The following is a 12,283-nucleotide window of genomic DNA, read 5'->3' on the forward strand; positions in this document are numbered from 1 at the left end:
TACTAAAAGGAGACAACAGCATTGTTGACAAAATTAAAAATAATCTGCTGGTGGCATTTGCAGAAAAGAAGCCCTTGCAAATATCTAAACAACAGTAAACTCTGTTAGGAAATTCTGAAGTGTTTTATGGGCCAAAAAGGGAATAAGGTTAGTAAAATGCCTCAACAGAGTTTGAATAAAATACTGGATTTGAGAGTTACTGGAACTTGGATATGTAAAAATAGGTTGTAGGTTGGGTCATGCTTACAATGGTCTCAAGTTCAAATAAACTACTGTGACAGTACACCACTTCATAAGTCACACTCTTTCCCAGGGGCTCTTCTTTTCCCTCAGTAGGTACTGGCAGAAGATGTGCTTAGTCATTTTCCAGTGTAGATGCCTAGCCCCAAAGCCAAAACATGGGAGAGGAAGAGAGATGGAATGAACACCTTAAGAAATTCTTCAGAGAAAATCCCCCCTTTTTTCATGGCTCCACTTTTCCTCATGCTTAAGGAAATGGAATGTTTAGGGTGCCTGAAGTGGAACTCCTTAGGTGGAACGTTTTCAGGTCTACTGAACCAGTCAGATACCCAGTCTACGATTTTCTTCAAAGAATTCACTTCTTTCTCTCCTTCTGCAATTTCTTTTTCTGTCTGAGAGCTATGGTCCCTGCTGGTGTGCATTTCCACATCAAACATGATCTGCCCAACTTCTTGTGGGGAAGGACTATCTCAGTGAGAACTGCCTCTTGAACTACTCTGTCCAGATTCATGTTGTGCATCCAAAAGAATCTTTTCCATATCTCCATTGTGGATAGAGGATGAGGAGGGTACATGTTCTAGCCCCCCATTTTTCCCATTGCCATTGTCATTGGCCTTGCTGCTGTTCATGGGGAGCTCCACCTCAGCTCCACGCTGAGGCCGGCTGGTTGGGGCAGAGACTGTTAACCTTCCTCACAGTTGTTGTTGTCTGGGGCCGGCGGCTGCTGTACTGAGACGACATTGTCGCAGCAGGACTGTCTGGTTCTCAGGCAGCAACACTAGACTTTGTTTCTTTTCTTTTATTTTTTTTTTAACGAATATCTTGTTTATTTATTTATTTTTTATTTTTGGCTGCATTGGGTCTTAGTTACGGTACATGGGCTCTCTAGTTGAGGCGTGCAGGCTTAGTTGCTCCGCGGCATGTGGGAATTTAGTTCCCCAACCAGAGATCAAACCTGTGTCCCCTGCATGATTCTTTACCACTGGACCACCGCGGAAGTCCCCTGCACTTTGTTTCTTGACTGCTCCTCCCTTGTCTCTGCATCCCCTCCCTTCCCAGATTAGCAGCTGTTTGAAAGGCTTCTGTGCCAAGGAGCCCCACAAGGTCCTACTAGGTTTCACTGGGAGGATTAAATGAAATAACATACATAAAGAACTTATCATGGGACTTCCCTGGTGGTGCAGTGGTTAAGAATCAGCCTGACAGTGCAGAGAACACAGGTTCAAGCTCTGGTCGGGGAAGATCCCACATGCTGCTAGAGCAGCTAAGCCCGTGCGCCACAGCTACTGAGCCTGCCCTCTAGAGCCCGCACACCACAACTACTGAAGCACGTGCGCCTACAGCCGTGCTCCACAAGAGAAGCCACCTCACCACAGGGAAGAGTAGCCCCCGCTCACCGCAACTAGAGAAAGCCTGCACACAGCAACGAAGACCCAACGCAGTCAAAAATAAAGTAAATAAATTAATTTTTTTAAAAAAGAACTTATCACAATGCAAGGCACTAAATCTTAGCTATTATTTTATTTTATTTTTTTTAGCTATTATTTTTATTACTGATGCTGCTATTATTATAATCATCTGAAGCATCATATAATAAGGCTGTATAGCATAAAGCTTAAGAGTTAAGGATCCAAACAACAATAAACAGATAGCGTATTAAGCAAAACAAAGAGTTAAGGATCCAGTCCTGACTGCCATTTGCTAGTTGTGTGACCTGGGGGAAGCCACTTAATCTGTCTTCAGTTTCATCTGTAAAACGGAGATAGTAGTAGTACCTATTACATAATGTCTTCATAAGGATTAAATGAGGTAATTCCTATAAAGTATTTAGAACAGTGTCTGACACATTATAAGTGCTCAGTAAATGTTATCTACTATTATCATTATTTGTGAACTCCTTAAAGAAAGAACCATCATGTTTATTTCTATGGCCCCCACTTGATCCTCATTGCCTGGCACTGTGCTTAGTATATATGTGACAGGCCGTAAAAAAAAAAATTTAAGTGTTTATCTATGGAGAGTACAAACCTTGCACTTAGTATTTACTTGATACCTGCCTGTTGTATTGAATTTGGGAAGAAATAAATCATTGGGAGAGTGTTTCAGAAGTATGCTCACATAATTTGAAGTTTGTGTTTATATTTTGCTATTTTGGTGTGAGTTTATGAGTAATTGTAGAGTAAAGGATAAATTTGGGAAGGGAGAAGAAGCTTTTTCAGTGCTTGGGGAGACAATCTATATACTTGGGTTTGTGGATTTTAGTTCTCCTGAACTTCCTGGATTTTAAAAAAAAAGCATTTGGGGAACATTTAAAGTCACTGCACATATATGTATTAATAGTTCTGCCTTTGTCAGGAGACTTGGTATTTTGCTGCTTGCATGGCAGTTTTGAGCAATGTGGTTTAAAATTTTCTATGAAATAATGAAAATACAGAATGAATTCATTCTTAGTCTCATTTTACTTTCAGTTGTTATTCAAGATAGAGGATATTTTTCTCTCAGAAATCTAGGATGTATTTATATTTATTAAACTGGTTTAATATTTATAAGCAAGCAGATCTAATTTAAACTTTTTATATATTTGTATTGTTTCACTAAGAAAAAGTAAAATTTGACCATGAACTTGATTTGTCCTTTTGTTATTATATATAGTGCTATTGACATGATCTAGTGATGGCTGCGGAATGTTTATTCTGCCTGTAGCTATCTTAAAATTGGACTATAAAAACCATGGAGAGGGCTCCCCTGGTGGCGCAGTGGTTGAGAGTCCGCCTGCCGATGCAGGGGACACGGGTTTGTGCCCCGGTCCGGAAAGATCCCACATGCCGCAGAGCAGCTGGGCCCGTGAGCCATGGCCGCTGAGCCTGCGCGTCCGGAGACTGTGCTCCACAACGAGAGAGGCCACAACAGTGAGAGGCCCTCGTACCGGAAAAAAAAAAAAAAAACATGGAGAGAAAAGGGAAAGCCAGACTGAACCAGCTCTGCTTAGTGTCACCTGATGTGAGGCTCTGGTGGTTAATGTCTGTTCAGCTGAGTTTTCCTTATGAGTTTTCGTATCTATGACCTCGCACAACCAGTTTTCCATGATGTAATACCTCTAAAACACGTTTGAACTGCAGCAAGCCTTACCCAAGGATAGTACTCCTTTTTTTATGGATCTAACATTCATAGCTCTTTTGGGCCTTGAGTTCTGAGCCATTTCCCTCTCTTCTCCTTTTTGATTATTGGTAATTTTTTCTAGTCTAAGAGAGCATTGGTATCTTTGCTTTATTTGGGAGTAAGATGCAAAGCATCTTACTTTTTAAGATCTTCTTTTAAGATCTACTTTTTAAGCATCTTCATTTTATTTTTTTATTATTATCTTTTAATTAATTAATTAATTAATTAATTTATGGCTGCGTTGGGTCTTTGTTGCTGCACGCAGACTTTCTCTAGTTGTGGCGAGCAGGGGCTACTCTTCACTGTGGTGCACAAGCTTCTCATTGCGGTGGCTTCTCTTGTTGCGGAGCACAGGCTCTAGGTGCGTGGGCTTCATTAGTTGTAGCACACAGGCTCAGTAGTTGTGGCTCGCAGGCTCTAGAGCACAGGCTTAGTAGTTGTGGCACACGGGTTTAGTTGCTCCGTGACACGTGGGATCTTCCTGGACCAGGGCTCGAACCTGTGTCCCCTGCGTTGGCAGGCGGATTCTCAACCACTGCGCCACCAGGGAAGCCCCACACTTTAATATTTTACTGTAGGTTTATTTCAGGCCTCTTAATTGTTTTTTTACCAAACTTTGGAGTCAGACATTTTTCTGGAAAGACAAGTACAGGTCAGAAGAACTCTTACAATATGGATGGTGCTTTTATTGCTCAAAGTTGGCAGTAGAAAGACTTTTAAAGCTAACCAGTAAGATTTTCATTAGTTTACAGATAGATAGTTTTTTATGAATCAAAATGAAATTATTATTGAACCACTGGCCTTTTTCTTCCATACTGATTGTCACAGAGCAAAGCATAGGCTTTGGAGCCTAATAGATCCAGATTCCAGTACCTTCTCTAATCTTTGTCAAGTCACTTAAATACTCTGAACCTCATTTTCCTAGATGATAAAATGGGGGTAATTTCATCTCAGGAAGTACCTATAAAACATCTAGCACAGTTTCCAGGTATATTGTAGGTGAGCAATAAGTAGTAATTTTCTTGACAGCTTTGATACAATGGCCACAGACCTCTTACTAGGTCCTGTTATGCAGAATTGAAGAGGTCCAAGTTTGACAGTAATGTCAGTGTTTTGTTTTTCAGAATGAGGATAGATAGATGTGTTTTAGACTGTAATCACACCTTTCCCTCATTCTTCTGTTTAGGTAATAAACTTTTGAGAAGGCATAACATTTAAACTTTAATGTTTAACTGTGAGCTTTATACATAACTGAGAGTTCAATAAATATTTGACCCACTGGATGTAAATGCCACGAAGGAACATAATAACATTATTATTTTCCTTATGCTTGTTTAGAAAGAGTCAAATCCCAAAGTCTATCCTAGATCTGTGAGCATTATAACATAGAATAGTGACCCATAAATTTTTTTGGTTATGTATTATTAGTTTTCTATGGCTGCTATAGCAAATTGCCACAAACCTAATGGCTTAAAACAACATAAAAGTATTATCTTACAGTTCTGTAGGTCAGAAGTCTGATGGGTCTTACTGGGCTAAATTCAAGGAGAGCTATGTTCCTTTCTGGAGGCTCTAGGGGAGAATCTATTTTCTTACTTTCTTCAGCTTCTAGAGTCTGTTTTGCATTCCTTGGCTTGTAGTGCCCTTCCATCTTCAAAGCCAGCCAAGGCCAGTTGAGTCTTTTTCACATTGAATCCCTCTGATACTGACTGTTCTGCCTCCCTCTTCCACCTTTGAATACCTCTTGTGATTACATTGCACCCACTTTGCTAATCCAGGATAATCTCCCTAATTTAAAGCGAGCTGATTAGCAGTCTTAATTCCATCTGCAGTTTAATTTATTCTACTTGCCTACTAACATAACATATTCACAGGTTCTAGGGATTAGGACATGGACATCTTTGGATATCTTCTGTCTTCCATAGTATTCCATTAGAAAAACATTTTTGAGCACATCCCCAGGTGCTACGATCAACCCTTATTAAATATTAGTAAAACTTAATTTCTCTTTTTCATATTAAAAAAAAGTAAAAATTCTAATTTTCTTTCCATTCTTCAGTCTTGCTCATTCCCCAGTTTTGGAGACTGCTGGGTAATAGTAGGGCCTTGACAGGTCCTGCCTTGGAATAAGATTTTTTTTTTTTTTTTTTTTTTTTTTTGCGGTATGCGGGCCTCTCACTGTTGTGGCCTCTCCCGTTGCTGAGCAACAGGCAACAGGCTCCGGACACTCAGGCTCAGCGGCCATGGCTCACGGGCCCAGCCGCTCCGCGGCATGTGGGATCTTCCCGGACCGGGGCACGAACCCGTGTCCCCTGCATCAGCAGGCGGACTCTCAACCACTGTGCCACCAGGGAAGCCCTGGAATAAGAATTTTAACTTTTAATTGAATTCAGTAAATATTTACTGAGCAGTAACTATGAACAAGGCAGTATTTAAGGTATATATAGAGACACAAAAGCTTGTTTCTTACTCATGTTCCAGTCCAATGCATGTTGCGTGGAGGTTGAAGGGGAGCGCTTTTTAACCTTGGACAGGGCCTCAGTTTCCTCTACTGGGTCTTCTGCATCTGCTGGCAGACGAAGGAATGAAGTATGGAGGACAGTGTTGAGGTTTTTAATGGGACAGGCCTGGAAATAATCACTTCTGCCCCTATACTGCTGGCCAGAACTCAGTTTTATGGTCTTAACCAACTAGGAAATGTAGTCTACTTCAGGAGGAAAAAAGGAAGTGAACAAGTAGCCATTCCCTTCCATACGTAATATCCCTGCCCTCAAGAATCCTCTGACTGAGTGGAAGAGGTGGACGTAGCTAAAACATGTAGAAGGCAGGCCTGATAAGTGTTACAATAGAAGTTTAAATGGAGTGATATGAGTGTATAGGGAAGAGAAAGATTAATTTTGATTAGAAAGGTAGACTCATTCTAGCAACAAAATGAAAGTGGAAATGGGAGAATTCAGGACATATTTAGGAGAGGCAGATTATATAACTGAAATGTAGAGAATGCAGGTCGATGTAATAGATAAGGTAAGAGAAGTTGGGGTCAGATCATTCAGACTCTTGAATAACACGCTAAAGAATTTGGACTTTGATCAGGGACTGTGAGCTGCCACAACAATTTTTTGAGTAGCCAATAGCTTCTTAAGTGGAGGGGTTGTATCTTAATCATTTTTATATCCTTTTTATAACTATATGGAGAGGTAACATAACATTGTGGTTAAGAGCACAGACTTTGGGGAAAAAAAAAAAAAAAGCACAGACTTTGGGAATTCCCTAGCAGTCCAGTGGTTAAAATTCCATGCTTCCATTGCAGGGTGCGGGTTTGCCCTGTTCGGGGAACTAAGATCCCGCGTGACACGTGGTGCGGCCAAAAAAAAAAGAGAGAGAGCACAGACTTTGGAACCCACTGTTTAGGTCTGACTCCTGGCTCTGCCACTTATTAGCTGTTATGACTTTGGGCAAGTTACTTAATTTCTGTGAGCCTGTTTCTTCATCTATATGATTAGATTAATAAAAGTGTTACTTCGTTGGGTTATCGTGAGAATTAAATGAATACAACGTAGGACATACCTGGTGGCACAGTGGTTGAGAATACGCCTGCCAATGCAGGGGACGTGGGTTCGAGCCCTGGTCCGGGAAGATCCCACGTGCCACGGAGCAACTAAGCCTGTGCACCACAACTACTGAACCTGTGTGCCACAACTACTGAAGTCCGCGCACCTAGAGCCTGTGCTCCATAGCAAGAGAAGCCACTGCAATGAGAAGACAGCGCACAGAGGCAAAGAGTAGCTACTGCTCGCCGCAGCTAGAGAAAGCCCACGTGCAGCAACAAAGACCAACACAGCCAAAAGTAAATAAATAAATTTATTACAACAGTGAATATAACATAAAGTACTTAGAGCAATGCCTAGATGGTAAGTGCACTTTGAGTTAGTTGTTATCATAATTATTATGATCATTACCAGTGCCTGGCACGCAGTGGCACTCAGTAATTTTTGAGTGGTCAGAGTTGTGTTTTAAATTATCCCGCAGGTGTTTATATACTGTCATATGCCAGGCAAGGGAATGCTATTAAGAAGCTTATAGTCTAGTAGGGGAGATATAAGGCATATTATAAAACAGTTAAAGGTAGAAAATGATGATGCTATAGCAGTGTGTTGTTGATGGAGTGCCTTGGTAATTCAGAAGCATGCTCGGTCAAAAATACTTCTACTTAGAGGGAGCCAAAGTCTCTGGTCAAAGTCTAGTTTACCAGTAGTATCAGAGTTGGGAGTTTCCTGTTGTAGTCTTACTAACTTTAGAGTAGTGATCAGCTAGCTATCCTTGGTCTACACTGAGCCTTGCCACTCAACATGTAAGTCCATAGACCAAGCAGCATTAGCATCACCTGGGAGCTTTTTAGAAATTCAGAATTTCAAGTCCCCCCTGACCTATAGAATCTAAGTCTGCAGTTTACATGATTTCTAGGTGATCTGTTTCCACATTAAAATTTAGGAAGCACTGGTCTAAAAAAATCAAAAGCAATGTGTGTGTAATATGAAATTAAAAATAACAAAGTTGAGTAATCTAATCACTCACTCTCAAGCATATCCATTAAGAAAGTGCTCCCTTCCCGAGCTAAGTAATTTTACCTTGCATGATTTTGGGTGGTGGTAGTGGAGAGTAAGAATCAATCAGAATGTAACATTTTTTAGATCCTGTCTCTTACCAAAAGTGATTTTAAGCCTCAGCCACAGTTTAGATTTTCATTAAAGAAGCAATAAAAATTTCAGTAAAAACTTATTGTTGATATGAAATGCTTTTCTAGACATAAATCTCTTCCCTGTTAAGGATGAGTAATATTTCCCTTTTAAAGTATATTCTGTTTATAGCAACTGGAATGATTAACTCTGCTCAAGCTCTTCTTCCAATATAAAGCTAATGCCTGTCTCAGCTTGCCAGCTCTGTAACACCATTTTCGACATGGTGGTGGTGGGGAGGAAGTGGGGGGAGGAGGCCTGGCAGAAAAGTTTCACATATAGGTAGAATTGTGCGATACCACTGTGATGTGGCGATGAGAGTAGGAAGTGGGGAAGACTGTCACATGAAGCCAGTGCCTGCCTGAATGTGTCATCTGTGACATCTCTGTGGATGATGTGGTCATAGTGACGGTGGGTCTGGGGGGAAGGGAAGCAAGGGTGTATCACACCCAAACCAAATACTTTCAGCTTCTAGGAGATCCATAACTTTAGAATGTAGCCATTGTTTTGCTAGTAGAATCCTATTGCCTAGCTTCTATATAAATATTTGATTAAATAAAGTAAACACCTCTTGGCTTTCCAGCCTTGTACCTGCCTCTAAATGTTCTTTCTTATAAAACGAGTTTACATTGTGAAGCTAATTTGGTGATTACTGCTTTTTCATTCAAGAAATGCTTGTTTAGCATCTTACGTGCAAAGCATTGTATGTCAGGCACTGTATATAGAAATAAATTAGATGAGATCTGTACTCTTAAAAACCTTTCCTATATTCCAGTCTGGAGAAGAAGTCAGAAAGGTTAAGAGAAGAATAGCTAACATTCTCTAGTGCTTATTATGTTCCAGGAGCTCAAGTTGTCTCATTTTATCTTACAATAACCATATAGGTTAGGTAATATTAACATTGCCATTTTACATGTGGAAAACTCTGAAATACAGAGAGGTCATCAGTAAGTGGCAGAGCCAGGATTCAAATCCAAGTAGTCTGACTCCACACCCTGGACTACTTCACTTATGCTAATGAGCAATCTTTCAAAGAAGGATGTTAGGAGTACTGGGGGGCAGGAAAAGAGAGAAAGAGTACTGATGTTTACTGAGGGCATCCTGGAGATCATTGTAGAGAAGATGAAATTTTAACTGATCCTAGAAGGATAATTTTCAGTAAGTAAATGAAGTCTTCCAGCTCAGGGAAGAGCTTTAACTTAAGTTTCCAGGTCATAAAAATCATTCATGCGGGGCTTCCCTGGTGGCGCAGTGGTTGAGGGTCCGCCTGCCGATGCAGGGGACACGGGTTCGTGCCCCGGTCTGGGAAGATCCCACATGCCACAGAGTGGCTAGGCCCATGAGCCATGGCTGCTGAGCCTGCACGTCCAGAGCCTGTGCTCCACAACGGGAGAGGCCACAACAGTGAGAGGCCCGCGTACCAAAAAAAAAAAAAAAAATCATTCATGCCTTTCAACAAGTCTTTACTGAGAGCTTCCTTACTGTGTGCAAGGTACTATACTAGGTGCTAGAAATACAGAGATAAATAAAACTCTGAATCTTCCACAGTAAGGAAAGTTACAAGAGAGTAATGTGGGCAGAAGGCAGGTTATAATGCGTTTAGAAACGAAGGAAGGTTAAAGATATGTAGATAGTGTATGTAACCTTAAAGTTTGGTTACAAGTGCAAAGAGTGTATTAGGATCATATTTTAGGGAGAGGGACAAGGGAAGCTTTTTTTTTTTTTTTTAACCTCACCAACAACCAATTAGAAGAATGTCCATGAGCTGATCATACACCCCGCAACCCTCTCTCTCATCCTGTCTTTAAAAATCTTTCCCTGAAAGCCATCAGTGAATTTGGGCCTTTTGAGCATTACCTACCTTGACTGCTTGCTTGGTGCGTGCAATAAATGCTGCACTTTCCTTCACCACAACCCAGTGTCAGTAGATTGGCTTTACTGTGCACGGTGGAGCAAATACAAGTTTGCTTTGGCAACACTAATACAACTGCTTCAGCCTTCTCAATCCCCACTTCCTTGAGAACTACAAATCTTAAAAGAACTCAAATTAAACGACGGCCATTTTTTACAAGTAAGACACTTAGCTACTTTGGCTGTTTAACTACTTCTACTTTTTAGAAAAATAGAAATAAACCTCTAGAACTGGACTGAAGTCCTTCGGATATCCATACTTCAAAGTGGACTTTAAAACTCCCTGAAATTGGTATAAAATTTCTATGCGTCATATTCGAGTCAACAACTGAGACAAGAGCTTACATTTTTGTAGCGCTTTATACCGCGCTTCAAGTTGCTCAGGAGTCTTTTCCACACTGTCAAGGGCAGGTAAAAAGTTTCTGATAGAGTTGGTGATGGAGAGCCGGAGGAGGAGGCCGGATGGAGGTCGGGAGAGTCGGATGGAGGTAGGGAGAGTCGAGTACGCTTGGGGGAGGTGTAAGCATGGCAGGGTCGGAGGGTCGCTACTGGGGAGGGAAGAAACTGAGAGACACCGCGAAAGAAGAGGAAAAGGGAGCGTCAGGAGGAGCCTCCCTCCAGGGGCGACAAAAGAGGGGCGGGCGCGTTGTCTCTGAGACGCGAGGAAAACGACGTGATAGAAGAACCTAGAGGCTGCGAGGAAGCGAACAGAGGGGCTGCCTCAGGGAGGGAAGCAGCCCGGCTGAAGCCCCCCATCTCGAGGCGGCTTGTTTGACTCAGCGTCCCTGCACCTCGGCCGCCCTTATCGTCCTTCTCCCCTCAAGGTCACTCACCACCGAGTTTGTCGGCTCCAGCAAGACGCCCAGCTCCACTCCGCACCTCACGCACTCCCGGCGCCACAAATTCAAATATGAGTTCCGGAGTCCCGCAGCCCGGAAACTCTCCCAGAGTGAAGGACGGATGGCGGGAAGCATTTTTTAAGTTGGGTAAATTTAAATATATTTGTAGGATAGAACCAGAGGAAAGGGAGAGATGACTGAAGAATAAGGCTCATGGAAAAGTGTGAACTTCCAAAGATAAGCTGGAGCAAATCATGGAAAGTTTCAAGTGCTGTGGTAAGGAATTTTGACATTATTCTATAGGCAGAAGGGAACCATTGAAGGTTTATAAAGAAGGAAATGACATATTTTGTGTTTTGAAAAGGTAACTCTAATAGCCATGTAAGGGATGGCATAATTTAGAATCATTAATAATAACAAAATAAAAAAACAATTAACCTTTATTTGATCATAGGCTAGACATTGCTAAACATTGTCCCTGAAATATCCATTTAACCCTCCTAACAATCCTTTAAGATAGTGTTATTTTCAGGTCCATTTTTTTTCAGATAAGGAAATGGGAGATTTATAAAGGTTAAGTAACTTGTTTTAAGTTCCCCTAGGTGGATATGGATAGATTTCTATGCTCTAGTGCAAAGGTGAGCAAACTCTTTCTGTAAAGGACTAGATAGTAAATGTTTTACTCTTTGCAAGCCATACAGTCTCTGTCACAACTATTCAACTCTGCTGTTGTAGCACAAAAGCAGCCATAGAAAATACCATGTCTGTTGCAATAAAACTTTATGAAAACGAGTAGTAGACCATAGTTATTAACCACTGTTAGTGCCCATTATAGTTTAGAAAGATGTAGTGAAGGAAGAAACGTAGCTTATTGTATTTTACTTTACCTCTTTTTGCTATGGAGGGGTAATGAGAATAGAATTATCCTTAGGTAGGAATACCATTTAATCTCAGAGAAGCATCCTTTCTGTAAGAGGTTCACTAGAAACTGCTATTTTAAAAAAAAATTTATTTATTTTTGGCTGCGTTGGGTCTTCGTTGCTGCACGCGGGCTTTCTCTAGTTGCGGTGAGCAGGGGCTACTCCTTGTTGCAGTGCACAGGCTTCTCATTGTGGTGGCTTCTCTTGTTGTGGAGCATGGGTTCTAGGCGCGTGGGCTTCAGTGGTTGCAGCACGCGGGCTCAGTAGTTGTGGCATGCGGGCCCTAGAGTGCGCAGGGTTTAGTAGCTGCGGTGTGTGGGCTCAGTATTTGCAGCACATGGAGTCTAGAGCGCAGGCTCAGTAGTTGTGGCACATGGGCTTAGTTGCTTCGCAGCATGTGGGATCTTCCTGGACCAGGGATTGAACCTGTCACCCCTGCATTGGCAGGCAGATTCCTAACCAGTACGCCACCAAGGAA

General features: G+C 41.7%; 1 protein-coding gene and 1 pseudogene across 5 annotated transcripts in view; one reads left to right on the forward strand and one right to left on the reverse strand.

The window, feature by feature from the left end:
• Positions 1-12,283, forward strand: part of TESK2 (testis associated actin remodelling kinase 2) — a 129,909-nt gene that overhangs the window by 74,627 nt on the left and 42,999 nt on the right. The window lies entirely within an intron of this gene.
• LOC101327026 (BCL2/adenovirus E1B 19 kDa protein-interacting protein 3-like pseudogene) lies at positions 40-1,031 on the reverse strand (annotated as a pseudogene).

Source organism: Tursiops truncatus, chromosome 1 (assembly GCF_011762595.2).
Source record: "Tursiops truncatus isolate mTurTru1 chromosome 1, mTurTru1.mat.Y, whole genome shotgun sequence".
NCBI lineage: Eukaryota > Metazoa > Chordata > Mammalia > Artiodactyla > Delphinidae > Tursiops > Tursiops truncatus.